This window comes from Pleurodeles waltl, chromosome 3_1 (assembly GCF_031143425.1).
Source record: "Pleurodeles waltl isolate 20211129_DDA chromosome 3_1, aPleWal1.hap1.20221129, whole genome shotgun sequence".
Lineage (NCBI taxonomy): Eukaryota > Metazoa > Chordata > Amphibia > Caudata > Salamandridae > Pleurodeles > Pleurodeles waltl.
Window position 1 is genome coordinate 592,813,104 of NC_090440.1, and position 22,501 is coordinate 592,835,604.

Here is a 22,501-nt window from a genome sequence, read left to right on the forward strand (position 1 = left end):
CCTGTCTGTGTGTACAGTGTGCTCCTGCAATATGTGGCCTCTGTGCTACATCGTGTGTAAGGAAACCTGTATCAAGGGACGAGCTAAGTAATAGGATGATGCTACAGCAACATCTCAAAGACTTTATGAATATAGACCTGGACTCAGATTAGCGTGAGTATAGGTTATTGCCTATATAAGGGCAAAAGAAGGGTCTGTGGTACTGAAAATTCTGGACCCGTGTTATAAACGTCGTCGTATCACAACGATTTTGGTATCAGCAGACCGGGAATGATTAGAATAGTATGCACAAGCATTGTATTCATATTCGGGTAACAAAATCACCCGAATATCAGAGTTTCCGTCCTGAACCCTCGTGTTCCATTTAAACGACAGCTATTTTATGATTGCCCTCACATAGGCCAATGTCTAATGCCGAAAACGAGTCTGAAGGACACGTACATCTTTGCTGACTCCTCTGTGACCTGGGCAAGCTGACTCCACTGCCTGAAGCCAAACCTGTTCGGCCAGTTTCTTTCCCAGTGGCCGAATGAGATTAGTATCAAGGCACAACACATCATAAACCTTTCATCACACACAAACCATGCCTAATCTTACACACACCTGTCCCTGTTTCTTTCTTTATGACTTGCTTTACAAGGAGGAGGTGCCCGTTTAAATTGGGGTTCCGTCGATATCTGATGAAAGTACTAAGCCTTGCCGGGTAATTGATTGAGGGCTGGACAAACTGGAATATGGGCTTGTCATCATAAACCTGCTATTTCTTTGTAGTGAAAATATGTGAATGGTCAACTGTAAAATAAGGAATGTTTGCCTAAAGCATAATTTCTGATGGATACAACTACCTGTGGATTCCTCACCTAATGAATACTCCCATGGCGCCAGCATTCGACGGAAATCTTCTTACTAGTCTCTGCACGTCGACGAGGACGTCACTCTTGCCCACGCGACGCCGTCTGACGTCATACAGGCAATAAGAGGTCCTCGCCGACGTGCCGATGACAGTTCCCTTTTTTCCGTGCATTCGAAACGGTTATCTTCGAGGGAGCTACTGTTACCTTCGTGGTTACAGTGTATTGTCTGCTGCGTAGTCTTCTCTGCGGTAATAATGTCTCAGAGGAAGTCTGGTTTCAAGCCCTGTCGAGAGTGTGGGGGCAAGATGTCAGTTACAGATCCTCACTCCGACTGTCTATGGTGTTTGAGCTCCGACCACGACGTCTCGACTTGCGATTCATGTCAACACATGAATCCGAAGGCCCTCAAAGAGCGTGAGGCCAAGTTATTCATGGCAAAGTCAAAGAAGAAGGAGAAACATCAGAAGAAGTCTTCTTCGCCAAGGTCTCACCGGCGTCATCGAGACTCCCGGCGCCGTAGAGACTCACGACGTCATTCCAGCAAGGAGTCTCGTTCGAGGTCACCTTCGGCTCGGCGTCGGAAGACTTGGGAGGTCAGCCCCACGGTCACGCCGCATCCTTCGATGCCGTTGCCCTCTCCGGCGTCACCGACTTCGCCTGGTCAGGCGTCGGTGATTGAGGTGGTGCAGCCTCTTGTGTTTTCTCCGGCGTCGCAGACGTCGAGGCCGGCGTCGGGGTCGCCCTCGATCCAGGCACCCCAGTATCCGGCTTTTCCCACTCCTGGAGCCGATAGTACCGCGTTTCTTAATGCGATGTATACCATCTTTCAGCAGATGGCTCCAGGAGCTGCTCCGGCTGGTCCTTCGGGGCCCTTGGCCTTTTCGTTGGGTGATCCTGCGCCTCTTCGGCCGGCACCCTTTATGCCCTTTCTCCCTTTCTCCCTTTTGGGAATGTGGGCTCGGCGCCGGTGCCGGCGTCGGTGGCCGCTCCGGTGGCTTCGGATGTTTCGGCCCCGGAGGTTGCCCCTCCGTCGAAGTCAGGATTTTGCCCTGTGACTCCGGTTGGTCCATCGGCTCCAAGACCTCGTCCTCCGGCTCCTGCCTTGGCGCCGAAGCTGCCTGTGGCGCCGGACGCGGCGTCAGATGCTTCTGGAGATCGGCGCCATTCTTCGACGTCGGCGGAGGCCATGTCGACTCCGCGTATCGAGGAGAGACTTCATTCGAGGAGGCGTGCTCTCCGTCTTTTAGAAGAGCAAGAGTACCAGCGAGTCCTAGAGGAGGGAGAGATTGAGGACTCTGGAGACGGACTGCATGGTCTGGATACAGCCAGTGGGCTGGACACTTCCCCTGAGTGGGACCTTTCATCTCCAGGGGAATATACGGAGGAGGCTGCTTCCTTTCATGCTGTGGTGAGGAAGGCAGCGAGCTTTTTGGACCTGCCTTTGCCGGTGGCAGAGGCGAAGCAGAATTTGCTGACAGAGGTATTGCATCCGGCCTCTGCTGCAGCTGAGCCTCTCTTGCCATTTAATGAGGCTTTGCTGGATCCGGTGTTGGAGGTGTGGAAGAAGCCGGTGTCTTCCTCGGCCGTTCATAGGGCTGTGGCCAGGAGGTATCGAGCTGTACCATCTGACCCTGGCTTTCTCTCTAGACACCCTACGCCGGAGAGCTTGGTGGTGCAAGCCTCCTGTTCCTCAAAGTCAGCGCCTGGTTCCTTCCCGACGGTGCCTGGAGACAGAGACTCCAAGAAACTGGATGCGCAGTCCAAGAAAATATTTTCGTCATGCAGTTTGGCGTTGAAGGCCACCAACGCAACGTGCATTCTGGGGAGGTACATCCATGCGCTGATGGATGATATTTCGTCTTCATTTACGGAGCTTCCCCAGGGTCTCTTGGATGTGGTCTCGGACGCCCAGGCTGCCGCGACCCAGATTATCCAGTCTGGGCTGGACACGACTGTAGGAGGCTGGACTGGCTTGTAGTGAGTACCAAGGGGTACTTGCACCTTGCACCAGGCCCAGTTATCCCTTATTAGTGTATAGGGTGTCTAGCAGCTTAGGCTGATAGATAATGGTAGCTTAGCAGAGCAGCTCAGGCTGAACTAGGAGACGTGTGAAGCTACTACAGTACCACTTAGTGTCATATGCACAATATCATAAGAAAACCCAATACACAGTTATACTAAAAATAAAGGTACTTTATTTTTATGACAATATGCCAAAGTATCTTAGAGTGTACCCTCAGTGAGAGGATAGGAAATATACACAAGATATATATACACAATAGCAAAAATATGCAGTATAGTCTTAGAAAACAGTGCAAACAATGTATAGTTACAATAGGATGCAATGGGGAAACATAGGGATAGGGGCAACACAAACCATATACTCCAAAAGTGGAATGCGAACCACGAATGGACCCCAAACCTATGTGACCTTGTAGAGGGTCGCTGGGACTATTAGAAAATAGTGAGAGTTAGCTAAATAACCCTCCCCAAGACCCTGAAAAGTGAGTGCAAAGTGCACCAAAGTTCCCCTAAGGACAAAATAGTCGTGTTAGAGGGAAAATGCAAGGAAAACACAAATCAGCAATGCAACAACGATGGATTCCTGACTGAGGGTACCTGTGGAACAAGGGGACCAAGTCCAAAAGTCACAAGCAGCTCGGAGATGGGCAGATGCCCAAGAAATGCCAGCGGTTGGTGCAAAGAAGCTCTTACTAGGCTGAAGAACTGTGAATACTGCAGGAACGACAAGGGCTAGAGACTTCCCCTCTGGAGAATGGATCCCCCACGCCTTGGAGAGTCGTGCAGAAGTGTTTTCCCGCCGGATGGACGCCAACAAGCCTTGCTACACGCAAATCGTGCGTTTGGCGTTTTTGGACGCTGCTGGGGCCCAGGAGGGACCAGGAGGTCGCAAATTGGACCTGCAGAGAGAGGGGACGTCGAGCACAACAAAGAGCCCTCACTGAAGCAGGTAGCACCCGGAGAAGTGCCAGAAACAGGCACTACGAGGATGCGTGAAACGGTGCTCGCCGAAGTTGCACAAAGGAGTCCCACGTCGCCGGAGACCAACTTAGAAAGTCGTGCAATGCAGGTTAGAGTGCCGTGGACCCAGGCTTGGCTGTGCACGAAGGATTTCCGCCGGAAGTGCACAGGGGCCGGAGAAGCTTGCAAAGTCGCGGTTCCCAGCAATGCAGCCCAGCGAGATGAGGCAAGGACTTACCTCCACCAAACTTGGGCTGAAGAGTCACTGGACTGTGGGGGTCACTTGGACGGTGTCGCTGGATTCGAGGGACCTCGCTCGTCGTGCTGAGAGGAGACCCAAGGGACCGGTAATGCAGCTTTTTGGTGCCTGCGGTTGCAGGGGGAAGATTCCGTCGACCCACGGGAGATTTCTTCGGAGCTTCTGGTGCAGAGAGGAGGCAGGCTACCCCCACAGCATGCACAAGCAGGAAAACAGTCGAGAAGGCGGCAGGATCAGCGTTACAGAGTTGCAGTAGTCGTCTTTGCTACTATGTTGCAGGTTTGCAGGCTTCCAGCGCGGTCAGCGGTCGTTTCCTTATCAGAAGGTGAAGAGAGAGATGCAGAGGAACTCGGCTGAGCTCATGCATTCGTTATCTAAAGTTTCCCCAGAGACAGAGACCCTAAATAGCCAGAAAAGAGGGTTTGGCTACCTAGGAGAGAGGAAAGGCTACTAACACCTGCAGGAGCCTATCAGCAGGAGTCTCTGACGTCACCTGGTGGCACTGGCCACTCAGAGCAGTCCAGTGTGCCAGCAGCACCTCTGTTTCCAAGATGGCAGAGGTCTGGAGCACACTGGAGGAGCTCTGGACACCTCCCAGGGGAGGTGCAGGTCAGGGGAGTGGTCACTCCCCTTTCCTTTGTCCAGTTTCGCGCCAGAGCAGGGGCTAAGGGGTCCCTGAACCGGTGTAGACTGGCTTATGCAGAATTGGGCACATCTGTGCCCAACAAAGCATTTTCAGAGGCTGGGGGAGGCTACTCCTCCCCTGCCTTCACACCATTTTCCAAAGGGAGAGGGTGTCACACCCTCTCTCAGAGGAAGTTCTTTGTTCTGCCATCCTGGGCCAGGCCTGGCTGGACCCCAGGAGGGCAGATGCCTGTCTGAGGGGTTGGCAGCAGCAGCAGCTGCAGTGAAACCCCAGGAAGGGCAATCTGGCAGTACCAGGGTCTGTGCTACAGACCACTGGGATCATGGAATTGTACCAACAATGCCAGGATGGCATAGAGGGGGCAATTCCATGATCATAGACATGTTACATGGCCATATTCGGAGTTACCATGGTGAAGCTACATATAGGTAGTGACCTATATGTAGTGCACGCGTGTAATGGTGTCCCCGCACTCACAAAGTTCAGTGAATTGGCTCTGAACAATGTGGGGGCACCTTGGCTAGTGCCAGAGTGCCCTCACACTAAGTAACTTTGCACCTAACCTTTACCAGGTAAAGGTTAGACATATAGGTGACTTATAAGTTACTTAAGTGCAGTGTAAAATGGCTGTGAAATAACGTGGACGTTATTTCACTCAGGCTGCAGTGGCAGGCCTGTGTAAGAATTGTCAGAGCTCCCTATGGGTGGCAAAAGAAATGCTGCAGCCCATAGGGATCTCCTGGAACCCCAATACCCTGGGTACCTCAGTACCATATACTAGGGAATTATAAGGGTGTTCCAGTAAGCCAATGTAAATTGGTAAAAATGGTCACTAGCCTGTCAGTGACAATTTGGAAAGAAATGAGAGAGCATAACCACTGAGGTTCTGATTAGCAGAGCCTCAGTGAGACAGTTAGTCACTACACAGGTAACACATTCAGGCACACTTATGAGCACTGGGGCCCTGGGTTACCAGGGTCCCAGTGACACATACAACTAAAACAACATATATACAGTGAAAAATGGGGGTAACATGCCAGGCAAGATGGTACTTTCCTACAGCGCACAGCCTTGCTTTATCTTTGCCAAGCCCAAGACTTAGGGTGGCTTGTCCTTTCCAGAAGCTGAGCTTCAACTGGGGCACCTGCTACGTTTATATTTGTAAGTGCTTCCTGTTGAGGTTTAGTGTCTGTAAAATGAGTATTGTGGCCTACCCAACCGGAGTATTTTCTACGAGTATGTCAGTAAGCGTTACCTAGCATGTTTTATACGCCCCGTTTATATAGTACAATTAAGGGTACGTGATGGGCCACGGGGTAAACGTCTCCAGCAACCTTGTGTGCCTTTGGCAATGTGATTGTTACTAGTGCGTCTTTGTGGAGATGTCCTTGTGCTTCTGAGCATCAACAACGCACCACCGGAATCGGCGGTAAACGCATTGGGGTCGTTTTGGAAAGCTGTCCATCATCCTGGTAAAAAGGCGGGAATTCCTTTACCTACTTCGAAGGTGGACGGGGCGTGACTCAGCGGGCGGAGCTTACAGGTGCTTTATAAAGGGAGAAACCTTCTACTCTGTGTCTCCAGCAGAGGAAGATAGAACCCGCGCGTCTCAGTCTGATACAGATTACGCTCCAGTACATCAACAGTTCATCTCCAGGATGGATTCTAGATCTTTTCTGCTATGGGATCTCTGAGCGCATTTATGTAAAATAAAAGGCCATTGGACAACAGATCCCAGTTGTCCAAAGAAAAGCACCAAGCCTCCTACCACTACAACCCCTACTGCTACACCTATTGTCCCTAATAATAGCAGTGGTGGTGGGAGCAAACCTACTAATAGCCAATCCAAGGGAGTAGCTGGGCTCACTTTTGGTAACTTAGTTGGGGTTGGTCTAGTTAGGGAGACCACAGAGGCTGTGTTAGTCTCTGAGGGGGCTATTGATTTAGCCACCTTAGTTGCTTGTCACCTTAATATGGATAAGTACAAGCAGCTACCCCTAATAAATGGTGTTGAGGTTCAGGCCTACAGGGACACAGGTGCCAGAGTGACTATGGTCATAGAGAAACTGGTCCACCCTGAACAACACCTACTTGGTCACCAGTACCAAGTAGCCAATGCTCACAACAACACACTTAGCCACCCCATGGCTGTTGTAAATCTCAACTGGGGGGGGTTACTGGTCCAAAGAAAGTTGTGGTAGCCACAGATTTACCTGTAGACTGTCTACTAGGAAATGATTTGGAGACATCAGCTTGGTCAGATGTGGAGTTGGAGGCCCATGCAGCAATGCTGGGCATCCCAGGGCATATTTTTGCTTTAACCAGGGCTCAGGCCAAAAAGCAAAAAGGACAAGGAAGCTTGGATCCTGGAACAATGGACCAAGTGCTCCCTAAAGCTAGGACTAGTAGAAGTAAAGCACTTCCTACTATCCCTCCCTCCACAGTGGATTCTAATTCTGAGGAAGAAGAATTTCCACCCTGTGCAGAACCTACACCAGAGGAGCTGGAAGCAGACACTGCTGAGCTTTTGGGTGAAGGGGGGCCTGCCAGGGAGGAGCTGAGTGTGGCACACCAAACCTGTCCCACACTAGAGGGTCTAAGACAGCAAGCTGTCAAACAGGCTAATGGGGATGTCAGTGACTCTCACAGAGTTTACTGGGAGGACAACCTCTTGTACACTGAAGCAAGGGATCCTAAACCTGGAACTGCCAGGAGATTAGTGATTCCTCAGGAGTACAGAAAGTTCCTCCTAACTCTAGCCCTCGACATTCCCCTAGCTGGACATCTGGGAAAAATGAAAACTTGGGACAGGCTTGTTCCCTTGTTTCATTGGCCTAGAATGTCTGAGGACACAAAGGAATTTTGTAAGTCCTGTGAAACCTGTCAAGCCAGTGGCAAGACAGGTGGCACTCCAAAGGCACCCCTTATTACACTGCCTGTGGTTGGGGTTCCCTTTGAAAGGGTAGGGGTTGACATAGTTGGCCCCCTTGACCCTCCTACTGCTTCAGGCAATAGGTTTATCTTAGTGGTAGTGGACCATGCCACAAGATATCCTGAAGCAATTCCTTTAAGGACCACTACAGCACCTGCAGTGGCAAAGGCCCTCCTGGGAATATTTTCCAGGGTGGGCTTCCCAAAGGAAGTAGTATCAGACAGGGGAAGCAATTTCATGTCTGCATACTTAAAGGCCATGTGGAAGGAGTGTGGTGTGACTTACAAATTCACTACACCCTATCATCCACAAACAAATGGACTGGTGGAGAGATTTAACAAAACTCTCAAAGGCATGATTATGGGTCTCCCTGAAAAACTCCGCAGGAGATGGGATATCCTGTTACCATGCCTCCTTTTTGCCTACAGGGAGGTACCCCAGAAAGGAGTGGGCTTCAGCCCCTTTGAACTCCTCTTTGGACACCCTGTTAGGGGTCCACTAACACTTGTCAAGGAGGGTTGGGAACAACCTTTAAAAGCTCCAAAGCAAGATATTGTGGATTATGTACTTGGCCTCAGATCAAGGATGGCTGAGTATATGAAAAAGGCCAGTAAAAACCTTCAGGCCAGCCAAGAGCTCCAGAAGCAATTGCATGACCAGAAGGCTGTTTTGGTTCAGTACCAACCAGGGCAGAAAGTGTGGGTCTTGGAGCCTGTGGCCCCAAGAGCACTCCAAGATAAATGGAGTGGACCCCACACAATTGTTGAGAAAAAGGGTGAAGTCACCTACTTAGTTGACTTATGCCCTGCCAGAAGTCCCCTTAGGGTACTCCATGTCAATCGCCTGAAACCCTACTATGACAGGGCTGATCTCACCCTGCTCATGGCAACTGATGAGGGACAGGAAGAAGACAGTGATCCTCTACCTGATCTCTTCTCTTCCACAGAACAAGATGCTCTAGTGGAAGGTGTAGTTTTGGCTGATTGTCTTACTGCTGAGCAGAAAGACAATTGCATAAATCTCCTAGGACAATTTTCTGAACTCTTCTCTACTGTGCCAGGTACCACTTCTTGGTGTGAGCACACTATAGATACTGGAGACAGCTTGCCTGTCAAAAGTAAGATCTATAGGCAGTCTGACCATGTCAGGGACTGCATAAAGCAAGAGGTGTAGAAAATGTTAGAACTGGGAGTGGTTGAGCACTCTGAAAGTCCATGGGCCTCTCCTGTGGTACTTGTACCAAAACCTCATTCCAGGATGGAAAGAAGGAAATGCGGTTTTGTGTAGATTATAGGGGTCTCAACCAGGTAACCAAAACTGATGCTCACCCTTTACCCTGGGCAGATGAGCTCATAGATGCACTGGCATCTGCCAAGTATCTAAGCACTTTTGATTTGACTACAGGGTATTGGCAGATCAAATTATCAGAAGATGCTAAACCTAAAACTGCATTTTCAACCATTGGAGGACATTACCAGTTCACAGTAATGCCTTTTGGATTGAAAAATGCACCTGCCACTTTTCAGAGGTTGGTGAACACAGTCCTGCAAGGGCTGGAAGCTTTTAGTGCAGCATATTTGGACGATATAGCTGTCTTTAGCTCCAGCTGGGATGATCACCTGGTCCACCTATGGAAAGTTTTGGAGGCCCTGCAAAAGGCAGGCCTCACTATCAAGGCTTCAAAATGCCAGATAGGGCAGGGTAAGGTGGTTTATCTGGGACTCCTTCTTGGTGGGGAACAGATTGAACCACTTCAGGGGAAAATCCAAACTATTATAGATTGGGTTCCCCCTACTACTCAGACTCAAGTGAGAGCCTTCCTAGGCCTCAGTGGGTACTACAGGAGGTTCATTAAGAACTATTGCTCCATTGCAGCCCCTCTTAATGACCTCACATCCAAAAAGATGCCTAAAAAGGTACTATGGACAGCAAACTGTCAGAAAGCTTTTGAGGAGCTGAAGCAGGCCATGTGCTCTGCACCTGTCCTGAAAAGCCCTTGTTACTCTAAAAAATTCTATGTCCAAACTGATGCATCTGAATTAGGAGTAGGGGCAGTCCTATCACAACTTAATTCTGAGGGCCAGGATGAACCTGTTGCTTTTATTAGTAGAAGGTTGACCCCTAGAGAAAAGCGTTGGTCTGCCATTGAGAGGGAGGCCTTTGTTTGCTGTGGTCTGGGCACTGAAGAAGTTGAGGCCATACCTGTTTGGCACTCACTTCATTGTTCAGACAGACCACAAACCTCTACTTTGGCTAAAACAAATGAAAGGTGAAAATCCTAAATTGTTGAGGTGGTCCATATCCCTACAGGGAATGGACTATACAGTGGAACATAGACCTGGGAGTAGCCACTCCAATGCAGATGGACTCTCCAGATATTTCCACTTAGACAATGAAGACTCCTCAGGTCATGGCTAGTCTTATTGTCCTTCGTTTGGGGGGGGGTTGTGTAGGAAAGTACCATCTTGCCTGGCATGTTACCCCCATTTTTCACTGTATATATTTTGTTTTAGTTATATGTGTCACTGGGACCCTGCCAGCCAGGGCCCCAGTGCTCATAAGTGTGCTTGAATGTGTTACCTGTGTTATGACTAACTGTCTCACTGAGGCTCTGCTAATCAGAACCTCAGTGGTTATGCTCTCTCATTTCTTTCAAATTGTCACTAACAGGGTAGTGACCAATTTTACCAATTTATATTGGCTTACTGAAACACCCTTATAATTCCCTCATATATGGTACTGAGGTATCCAGGGTATTGGGGTTCCAGGAGATCCCTATGGGCTGCAGCATTTCTTTTGCCACCCATAGGGAGCTCTGACAATTCTTACACAGGCCTGCCACTGCAGCCTGAGTGAAATAACGTCCACGTTATTTCACAGCCATTTTACACTGCACTTAAGTAACTTATAAGTCACCTATATGTCTAACCTTTACCTGGTAAAGGTTGGGTGCTAAGTTACATAGTGTGAGGGCACCCTGGCACTAGCCAAGGTGCCCCCACATTGTTCAGGGCCAATTCCCCAGACTTTGGGAGTGCGGGGACACCATTACACGCGTGCACTACATATAGGTCACTACCTATATGTAGCTTCACAATGGTAACTCCGAATATGGCCATGTAACATGTCTATGATCACGGAATTGCCCCCTCTATACCATCCTGGCATAGTTGGCACAATCCCATGATCCCAGTGGTCTGTAGCACAGACCCTGGTACTGCCAAACTGCCTTTCTCGGGGTTTCACTGCAGCTGCTGCTGCTGCCAACCCCTCAGACAGGCTTCTGCCCTCCTGGGGTCCAGCCAGGCCTGGCCGAGGATGGCAGAACAAAGGACTTCCTCTGAGAGAGGGTGTTACACCCTCTCCCTTTGGAAAATGGTGTGAAGGCAGGGGAGGAGTAGCCTCCCCCAGCCTCTGGAAATGCTTTCATGGGTACATTTGGTGCCCATTTCTGCATAAGCCAGTCTACACCGGTTCAGGGACCCCTTAGCCCTGCTCTGGCGCGAAACTGGACAAAGGAAAGGGGAGTGACCACTCCCCTGACCTGCACCTCCCCTGGGAGGTGTCCAGAGCTCCTCCAGTGTGCTCCAGACCTCTGCCATCTTGGAAACAGAGGTGCTGCTGGCACACTGGACTGCTCTGAGTGGCCAGTGCCATCAGGTGACATCAGAGACTCCTTCTGATAGGCTCCTTCAGGTGTTGCTAGCCTATCCTCTCTCCTAAGTAGCCAAACCCTCTTTTATGGTTATTTAGGGTCTCTGTCTCTTGGGATTCCTGAGATAACGAATGCAAGAGCTCATCCGAGTTCCTCTGCATCTCTCTCTTCACCTTCTGCCAAGGAATCGACTGCTGACCGCGCTGGAAGCCTGCAAAACTGCAACATAGTAGCAAAGACGACTACCTCAACTCTGTAACGCTGATCCAGCCCCCTTCTCGACTGCTTTCCTGGTGGTGCATGCTGTGGGGGTAGTATGCCTCCTCTCTGCACTAGAAGCTCCGAAGAAATCTCCCGTGGGTCGACGGAATCGTCCCCCTGCAACCGCAGGCACCAAAGAACTGCATCACCGGGACTCCTTTGTGCGACTTCGGGTGAGCACCATTTCACGCATCCTTGTAGTGCCTGTTTCTGGCACTTCTGCGGGTGCTGCCTGCTGCTGAGAGGGCTCCTTGTCTTGCTCGATGCCCCCTTTGTCCCCAGATGCAATTGGCGATATCCTGGTCCCTCCTGGGCCACAGCAGCATCCAAAAACCCTTACCGCACGATTTGCAGCTAGCAAGGCTTGTTGGCGGTCTTTCGGCGAGAAAACACTTCTGCACAACTCTCCACGGCGTGAGGGATCCGTCCTCCAAAGGGGAAGTCTCTAGCCCTTGTCGTTCTTGCAGAAACCTACGCTTCTACTGTCCAGTAGCAGCATCTTTGCACCCACAGCTGGCATTTCCTGGGCATCTGCCCATCTCCGTCTTGCTTGTGACTTTTGGACTTGGTCCCCTTGTTCCACAGGTACCCTCAACTGGAAATCCATTGTTGTTGCATTGCTGGTTTGTGTCTTTCCTGCAGAATTCCCCTATCACGACTTCTATGTCCTTTGGGGAACTTTAGTGCACTTTGCACTCACTTTTCAGGGTCTTGGGGGTGGCTATTTTTCTAACCCTTACTATTTTCTAATAGTCCCAGCGACCCTCTACAAGGTCACATAGGTTTGGGGTCCATTCGTGGTTCGCATTCCACTTTTGGAGTATATGGTTTGTGTTGCCCCTATCCCTATGTGTCCCCATCGCATCCTATTGTAACTATACATTGTTTGCACTGTTTTCTAATACTATTACTGCATATTTTGGTATTGTGTACATATATCTTGTGTATATTTGCTATCCTCATACTGAGGGTACACTCTGAGATACTTTGGCATATTGTCATAAAAATAAAGTACCTTTATTTTTAGTATATCTGTGTATTGTGTTTTCTTATGATATTGTGCATATGACACTAAGTGGTACTGTAGGAGCTTCACTCGTCTCCTAGTTCAGCCTAAGCTGCTCTGCTAAGCTACCATTATCTATCAGCCTATGCTGCTAGACACCCTATACACTAATAAGGGATAACTGGGCCTGGTGCAAGGTGCAAGTACCCCTTGGTACTCACTACAAGCCAGTCCAGCCTCCTACAATGAACTTTTCTGTTCACTCCTGTTCTGACCCATTTGTCTGCCTTCTTTCCCAATTCTTGGGGAGAGGTCAAATCTGAGTCCACTAGATATTGGTGTAACAAGTCAGACACACAGTTATTCAGAATATGCTCTCTCAGAATAGGATTATACAGGCTTTCATAGTCAGAAACTTTACTGCCATGTAACCACCCCTCCAAGGCCTTCACTGAACTGTCAACAAAGTCTATCCAGTCTTGTGAGGACTCTTTTCTGGTGTCTCTGAACTTAATCCTGTATTGTTAAGTGGTCAAGCCAAATCCATCCAAGAGTGCATCCTTCAAAACTGCAAAATTGTTAGCATCACTTTCTCTAACAGTAAGGAGCCTATCCCTACCCTTTCCATTGAAAGATAGCCACAATATAGCAGCACACTGCCTTTGAGGGACCCCCTGTGCCATACAGGCCACCTCAAGTGCAACAAACCACTTGTTAATGTCATCCCACTCCTTGTAAGGGGGAACTATATTGTGCAGATTCCTGGAATCATGCTCTCTCACAGGATTACTATCAGGAATACTGCTGCTGCCACTATGGGGTCCAAACCCCAATCTCTGTCTCTACTTCTCCAGGTCTAGGGATTCCCTGTCTAGAGCCAGCTGTTGCTGTTTAAGCTTCAGTCTGGTCTCTTCCACTCTCAACTTTTTGAGTTCCCTTTCTAACATGTAGTCTTCAGGGTGGGTGGGTTGGGAATGCTTGGACATTGAGGATACATTGGAACCAACAGAGGGAGATCTGTCCCTAACAGCTTGGACTCTAACAACCTGGCCTCCAGGAATAGAAACATCCCTACTATGATGGGAGCTGCTATTACTACTAGCATTGCTCTGTGGTCTGTTGAGGGGCAGATTTGGAATAGAACCCTCCACACCTCCCTGAAGAGGTTCCCCTGAGTCAGAATGGGAGCTATCTACTAACTTCTCAGTTGAAGTGCCTGCTAGGGACTTATCATTCTCAATGAGCATGTTATATAGAAATTCTCTTGAAGGGTTCTTTCCTATCACTAAGCCTCTATCAATTCAGAGACTCCTTAGGCTCTTGAAGTTTAAATTGTCATAAGTAGAATTTACCATTTTAAGAGCAGTTCCTACATCAGACTTGATAGAAGAAGGTTTAGAGACAGTGAGAAGAGAGAAAAAGTTTCAGGACTTTTTAAAGAACAGAAAAAAAACTTTTTAAAACTTTTTGAAACTTTTAAAAAGTTTTGGAGTACTTTTCAGCACTTAGTAGAAAGTGTAAGAGAAGAAAAGCAAAACTTTTTGGTTAGGTGTACATACACTGAACTTGTTTTGTATATTATTCTCTTATGAAAAGTACACAATGACAAAGTGGTAAGTAGTTGCAAGTACTTATCCCACCGCTGCACAACCAATGTAGGAGGCTGGCCTGGCTTGTATTGGGCACCCGAGGTACTTACACCTTGTGCCAGGCCCAGTAATCCCTTATTAGTGTAGAAGAGGTGTTCCTAGCAGCTAAGGCTGATAGAAGGTTGTTATGGCAGAGCAGCTTAGGCTGAACTAGGAGACATGCAAAGCTCCTACTATACCACTGGTGTAATATGCACAATATCATAAGAAAACACAATACACAGATATACTAAAAATAAAGGTACTTTATTTTTATGACAATATGCCAAAAGTATCTCAGTGAGTACCCTCAGTATGAGGATGAGAAATATACACAAGATATATGTACGCAAACCAAAATTATGCAGGTTATAGCAAGAAAAGTAATGCAAGTAATGTAAAGTTACAATAGATTGCAATAGGTGCACATAGGTATAGGGGAAACACAAACCATATACTCCAAAAGTGGAATGCCAACCACGAATGGACCCCTAACCTATGTGAGCTTGTAGACGGTCGCTGGCACTGTAAGAAAACAGTGATGGTTAGCAAAATAGCCCACCCCAAGACCCTGAAAGGTAGGTGTAAAGTGCACCTACAACCCCCAGAGACCACAGAAGTCGTGATAGGGGGATTCTGCAAGGAAAACCAACACCAGCAATGTAACAACAGTGGATTTCCAGACCTGAGTACTTGTAAGGCAAGGTGACCAAGTCCAAGAGTCGCAACAGTGTCGAGAGTGGGCAGGAGCCCAGGAAATGCCAGCTGAGGGTGCAAGGAAGCTGCCACTGGATGGAAGAAGCTTAGTGTTTTGCAAGAACGAAGAGGACTAGGAACTTCCTCTTTGGAGGATGGATGTCGCACGTCATGAAGAAGCTTGCAGAGGTGGTCTCATGCAGAAAGACTGCAAACAAGCCTTGCTAGCTGCAAGGGTCACGGTGAGGGTTTTTGGATGCTGCTGTGGCCCAGAAGGGACCAGGATGTCGCCACTTGGATGAGGAGACAGAGGGGGCACCCAGCAAGTCATGGAGCCCTCACAGAAGCAGGCAGCACCCGCAGAACTACCTGAACAGGCACTTAAAAGGAAAGTGAACCGGAGTCCACCCGAAGTCACAAAAGGGAGTCCCACGACGCCAGAGGACAACTCAGAAGTTTGTGCACTGCAGGTTAGAATGTCGGGACCCAGGCTTGGCTGTGCATGAAGGAAATCCTGGAAGAGTGCACAGGAGACGGAGCAGCTGCAAATCATGCAGTACCCAGCAATGCAGTGTACCATGGGGAGGCAAGGACTTACCTCCACCAAAACTGGACTGAAGAGTTACTGGACTGTGGGAGTCACTTGGACAGAGTTGCTGAGTTCCAGGGACCACGTTCGTTGTTGCTGAGAGGGGACCCAGAGGACTGGTAATGCAGTCTTTTGTTGCCTGCTGTTGCAGGTGAAAGATTCCGTCGACCCACCAGAGATTTCTTCATACCTCCTGGTGCAAGAAGGAGGCAGGCTACCCCCAGAGCATGCACCACCTGGAAACAGTCGAGAAAGCCAGCAGGATGGAGCGATACAAGGTTGCTAGTAGTCGTCTGGCTACTTTGTTGCGGTTTTGCAGGCATCCTGAGCAGTCAGCGGTCGAGCCTTTGGCAGAAGGTGAAGAGGGAGATGCAGAGGAACTCTGGTGAGCTCTTGCATTCGTTATCTGGTGAGATCCCCAAAGCAGAGACCCTAAATAGCCAGAAAAGGAGGTTTGGCTACCTTGGAGGGAAGATTGGCTACCAAGAGAGGTAAGAGCCTATCAGAAGGAGCCCCTGATGTCACCTGCTGGCACTGGCCACTCAGGGCAGTCCAGTGTGCCACAAACACCTCTGTTTCCAAGATGGCAGAGGTCGGGGACACACTGGAGGAGCTCTGGGCACCTCCCCTGGGAGGTGCAGGTCAGGTTAGTGGTCACTCCCCTTTCCTTTGTCCAGTTTCACGCCAGAGCAGGGCTGGGGGATCCCTGAGCCAGTGTAGACTAGCTTATGCAGAGATTGGCACCATCTGTGCCCATCAAAGCATTTCCAGAGGCTGGGGGAGGCTACTCCTCCCCAGCCATCACACCTATTTCCAAAGGGAGAGGGTGTTACACCCTCTCTCAGAGGAAGTCCTTTGTCCTGCCTTCCTGGGCCAGGATGGCAGAAACCTGTCTGAGGGGTTGGCAGCAGCTGCAGTGGAGACCCCGGAAAGGCAGTTTGGCAGTACCCGGGTTCTGTGCTAGAGACCCGGGGGATCATGGAATTGCCCCCCAATGCCAGAATGGCACTGGGGTGATAATGCCATGATCTTAGACATGTTACATGGCCATGTTCGGAGTTACCATTGTGACGCTGTACATTGGTATTGACCTATGTACAGTGCACGCGTGTAGTGGTGTCCCCGCACTCACAAAGTCCGGGGAATTTGCCCTGAACGATGTGGGGGCACCTTGGCTAGTGCCAGGGTGCCCACACAGTAAGCAACTTTGCACCCAACCTTCACCAGATGAAGGTTAGACATATAGGTGATTTATAAGTTACTTAAGTGCAGTGGTAAATGGCTGTAAAAGAACGTGGATGTTATTTTACTCAGGCTGCTATGGCAGGCCTGTGTAAGACTTGTCAGAGCTCCCTATGGGTGGCAAAAGAAATGTTGCAGCCCATAGGGATCTCCTGGAACCCCAATACCCTGGGTACCTGTGCACAGCCAAGCCTGGGTCCCCGACACTCCTTCCTGCAGTGCACAACCTTCTGAGTTGTCCTCCGGCATTGTGGGACTCCCTTTTGTGACTTTGGGTTCACTTTTCTTCTAAGTGCCTGTTCAGGTACTTCTGCGGGTGCTGCCTGCTTCTGTGAGGGCTCCCTACGTTGCTGGGCGCCCCCTCTGTCTCCTCCTCCAAGTGGCAACATCCTGGTCCCTCCTGGGCCACAGCAGCACTCAAAAACCTCTACTGCGAGCCTTGCAGCTAGCAAGGCTTGTTTGCAGTCTTTCTGTGTGGGAACACCTCTGCAAGCTTCATCGCGACGTGGGACATCCATCCTCCAAAGGAGAAATTCCTAGTCCTCTTCTTTCTTGCAGAACTCCAAGCTTCTTCCAACAGGTGGCAGCTTCCTTGCACCCTCAGCTGGCATTTCCTGGGCTCCTGCCCACTCTCGACACTGTTGCGACTATTGGACTTTGTCCGCTTGTCTTACAGGTACTCAGGTCCGGAAATCCACTGTTGTTGCATTGCTGGTGTTTGTTCTTCCTGCAGAATCCCCCTATCACGACTTCTGCGCTCTCTGGGGGTAGTAGGTGCACTTTACACCTACTTTTCAGGGTCTTGGGTTGAGCAATTTTTGTAACCCTCACCATTTTCCTACAGTCCCAGCGACCCTCTACAAGCTCACATAGGTTTGGGGTCCATTCGTGGTTCGCATTCCACTTTTGGAGTATATGGTTTGTGTTGCCCCTATACCTATGTGCTCCTATTCCAATCTACTGCAATTCTACACTGTTTGCATTACTTTTCTTGCTATTACTTACCTGAGTTTGGTTTGTGTACATATATCTTGTGTATATAACTTATCCTCATACTGGGGGTACTCACTGAGATACTTTTGGCATATTGTCATAAAAATAAAGTACCTTTATTTTTAGTACTTCTGTGTATTGTGTTTTCTTATGATTTTGTGTATATGACACCAGTGGTATAGTAGGAGCTTTACATGTCTCCTAGTTCAGCCTAAGCTGCTTTGCCATAGCTACCTTCTATCAGCCTAAGCTGCTAGAAACACCTCTTCTACACTAATAAGGGATAAATGGACCTGGCACAAGGTGTAAGTACCTCTGGTACCCACTACAAGCCAGGCCAGCCTCCTACAGCCACCATGTGTTTCCTTCAATCCGTTCAGATAGGCCCACCACTTGAATATTGTTATGGCATGAGTAGTTTTCTACATCTTCCACTAGGGTGCCAATGTGCAGATCTTTGTTTCCATAATGGCAAGTTTCCCAGTCATTGAAGAAAGGATAGGAGGCATCTTCCCAAGGTCCCTCTCTTCAGTGATAACCCTCTCTGCCAGGCAGCAATGATATTCCCGGAGGAGCACCAGGTCTGTTCCTAGAGTGTTGATTTGTGTTTTAAGTACTTCTCTGGAGGTTGTAATGGCCTGTAGAATGTCCTTGAGTGTAGGGCCTCCTTGGGTCTCAGGCTGGGAGGCACTGCCGCTCACAGTGTCTTTGTAGGTAGTAGGAGCCTCCACCAAGGGGTCCTCCATCCCTCTGCCTTTTTTCTTTGCAATTTTCCCTATGGCGGCAAGAGAGACTGGGAAAGATGCGGCCTTGTACATCAGCAAGTTAATTGTAGGCCAGACCACAAGCAGTGAAGGGGTGCCAGAATCACCTTCCAGCTTGTCTGCCAAAAAGAGAGGGCACCCTGGTCAACCTGCCCCCTACAGTAGGGCAGAATAGTTCAGGTGGTGGGGGAGAGTACCAAAGATTTAGGAGCCACACAAGATGGTTTGGGGATCATAAGGTAGACCCCAACCAAGTTCGTATTGGGGGCACCCCCACCTTAGTTTTAGGTGTCTGCAGTTGTTTCTAGTGCCATCTCTGCCATGGGGCACCCTCATTGCCGTTCCCTATGGGCTTGTTGTAAAGCATTGCAAGTAACCACTCCTTAGGTCTCGCTGTCTGCTATTTAGGCAATTTTAAGTGGTGATGCAGATCTGGGGGGTGGCGCAGAACTAGCTCTGCATAGGTCCCTCCTCACTCCAGCTGTAAAGTCTCTCTGACCCCACAGGTTACCTCCTGTTCAATTGCAGAGTAGAGCCTCCCCATCTGACGATACCGTAGGCTGAAGGGGAGCGGGGTTCTTGCAGCCTAAGCTGTTTGCTGGTTCTCACGTGGTTAAAATCTAGCCCTTAATCTGGGTCTGACAGTCTGTGCTATTATGATGGCGCCACCATGCCAGTGCCGCCCACGAGGCAAGGCCATCACACTTACCTCCTTGGTGGTCTCTCATCGCAGTTCTCAATCAACGTGGGCCGATATCCCCAGCACCACTCTCCTTCCTGCTGTGGCAGCTCTCCCAGAGCTGCTCTAGGGATTTGGTTGCTGGTAAGGGTGCCTGCGCCAGGCTTCAGTTAGGGTGTGCATTCATTTCTGTTGCATGGTGTCGGCGCCATTTAGAAGTTGCGGCCTCGCAGCTCCCCCTCCATTTGGCAGCGAACATTAAGTGACTCTTGTGAGTTTAGTTCATTGGCCTTTTTCACATGCTGAGTGTGTGCAGATCCTTTCTGGGACAGAGGGATCCACGGATACTTCTATGGAATCAGGATGGCATTGTGTGAGTTTCTTGCAGCCGGAGCACCAAGTTTTGCAGCTTCTTCATTGCCACATGCCACGACCTCCCTCTTTATCAGAACTAACATTATCAAAGGATGGTAACAAATGTTTTTGTCTCATTTGCTTACAGTCAATTGAATTGGACACAGCTTGGATAATCCTGAGGGGAAATTAGCACTAAAAGCTTTTTGGAAGAGATTATGTTAATATTTAATATTGGTGACAAATACAGTATGTTTGACATCCTCAGCGCGTTGTTATAGAAATGTTTAAGGTGCCTAATGGGTGTAAGATAATATGCTGCTGAAGCTGCAGAGTCAGTGGTGCGTAAGTAAATTGGTCTTCCATAGTGCTCGCTTTTTTATATTTTATCTTTTCAGTGCACCAAATGTACTCTGTAAAAACTGTCACAGTTTGGACAAGCCCACAAAGTGATAAGAAAGTGTATTGTAATTCTCTTATCGCCTCTCAACTACTCTCTTGAATATGTGTGGTCCTTTCATTACACCGTGCAAATTTTAAAAACCTAGTGGAAAGGGTGTTTAGTTGAAGGAGATACAGAAGGAGGCTGGGTCTGCCGTACAATGGAACATTCAAACACAGGACAGCCCAATGACTGACAATTTGCCAAAGCAGTTTTTGTTTACCAGCCTGTCTTGTGTAGTTTCAAATGAGTTGTGAGAGGGAGAACAATAGCTTGAGGCCCTGAATCAGCTTGCCTGTATTTTAAATTTGTAAAGCTATCGTGATCATCTTTAATGACATATATTAAACGAAACATTGCAGAACTGGACATCAACCAAAATGTATTCTTGGCTTGCTAATGCCTACGTAGAAGACATTGAAATCAACAAGAAATTTGATGTTTACGATGAAACCATGGAAGATGTTGTGCTTGTCTATGGGAGTTTACAGGACGCTGAACGTCGGGAATCATACTATGCCCCTTGTGTTGTACCTAAAAATTGCCAGCAGGTAAGAAGAAATTACTTTATCTACAACAACTAATTCACTACCTCATGATAGTCATTGAAAGGAGGCGCCTTACTGCTTAGCCAACAGCTTTTAACTTTTATACCAATATGGCTTACTTTATGCAGATGCTTCTCATAGTCTGGATACATTTGGAATTTAGCTGGATTACCCTTAAAGTTGGAAACCATTATCACATGAGTATTTTACGCCCTCACTAAAGGTATTTGCTAGCATATCGCAGATTTTACCAGTCCAAACCTGTATATCATATAACTGACATGGTTTCAAAATAACTCTCTAAAGATTTACTGCTGTTTTGTTTATCACAGATGGTGTTTTCTAAAAATGAGTCTCTGTTCAATGCTTGGGATTTTTTTATTGCCCTTATCGTTTATTTTTAGCTCTAGCAGGGTACTAGATCCGATGTCACCAGACCCAAAACAAGCTGTGTGCAAAGTCAATAGGTAGGGCTGTTTTAGAAGTAAAAGTGAATTCTTCATTGATTGATACGTTGTTGTGGTTGATCGTGTAGATTGGGTGATGGAGTAATTGTGATGAGTCACAGATGGATAATTTACTGCATGGATGGACGAATGAGTACCAACCTTATAGCTTACAGCTCGAGCTTCACACAGCTGTAGTAACAGTACCAAGCGTACATAGAATATGTCAAAAATTAACAACTTTATGTCAGCACAATATATAGGAGTGGGCACCTTCGAGCCAAAAATGCTCACAAAATGTCAAGCATTACAATTAGCCTCATTATCCATGTTCACTTTTGCCCCGCTACTCAGTAATCCTTAAAGTATGTTCAGATTTGCACCTTCACTCATTAATCCTAACTGCATGTTTCGATTTCCAAATTCTTAAGCATTAGTGCACATCTAAATTTGACCCAGTTTATATTCAGATTTACGCCATCATTCGTTCATCTTGAAGGTAAGGTCCAATTTGAACCGTTTCTTCCAAGACTAGGCATCTGGGCACATTTGCCTCTTCAGTCAATACTTCTACACATTTACACCATCTCTTAGCAATAATTTGTGCATGTAGAGGTTTTCACCGTCGCTCATTAAGCCTCCAAATAGAGCCATATTTGCACAGTAACTAATAGCGGCAAGTTTCATTTTGCAAACATCAACAAAAGTGCCATATATGCTAATAATACGTCACTTTCATAAGAAATTTTCCTATATATAGAGTTTGGCGGCTGGTTCATTGGTCTGCCGGGACACAAGAGGCATTTATTACACTGCTCTTGCAGAGATCTCTGGCCCTTCATCTTAGCCAGCATCACCATGGCTTCCTTGGAGTTACTGAACGTTTGCTGAGTGCCCAGGCCAGCATGTTTATAGTGGTCGCTTATCAACATTTTTGTTCTACTAAAAACAAAGCCCCAAAGTGGGAGCGTTTCTGAAAACAAAAAATAAATGACCCTGACATGCTGGGAGTTTTCTCTCAGTGTGTGGGGGTACTGCTTTTCCTTTCCTGCTAGGGACCTCAGTGGGTTTCATAGGAGTGTTGATAATTCACTCTCATTAGTCTGAGGTACTTTGACAGACATCCCAATGTCAGTCATCTATCAAACGTTTTCACCAGTGGGAGGCTTTGCTGAGTTGTCTCTGTTCAAAATAGAGTTTGGCAGATTTGGTAGTTTATCATGTTGATTCTTTATCTGTGGTTTTCTTCTTTTGCTACTGTGAGAAAGTAGGCTCTTTCTAGCCTTGTTACCCCAACTTTTGGCCTGTTTGTGAGTGTATGTCAGGGTGTTTTCACTGTCTCACTGAGATCCTGCTAGCCAGGGCCCAGTGCTAATAGCGAAAACGCTATGTGTTCAGTATGTTTGTTATGTGTCACTGGGACCCTGCTAGCCAGGACCCCAGTGCTCATAAGTTTGTGGCCTATATGCATGTGTTCCCTGTGTAATGCCTAACTGTCTCACTGAGGCTCTGCTAACCAGAACCT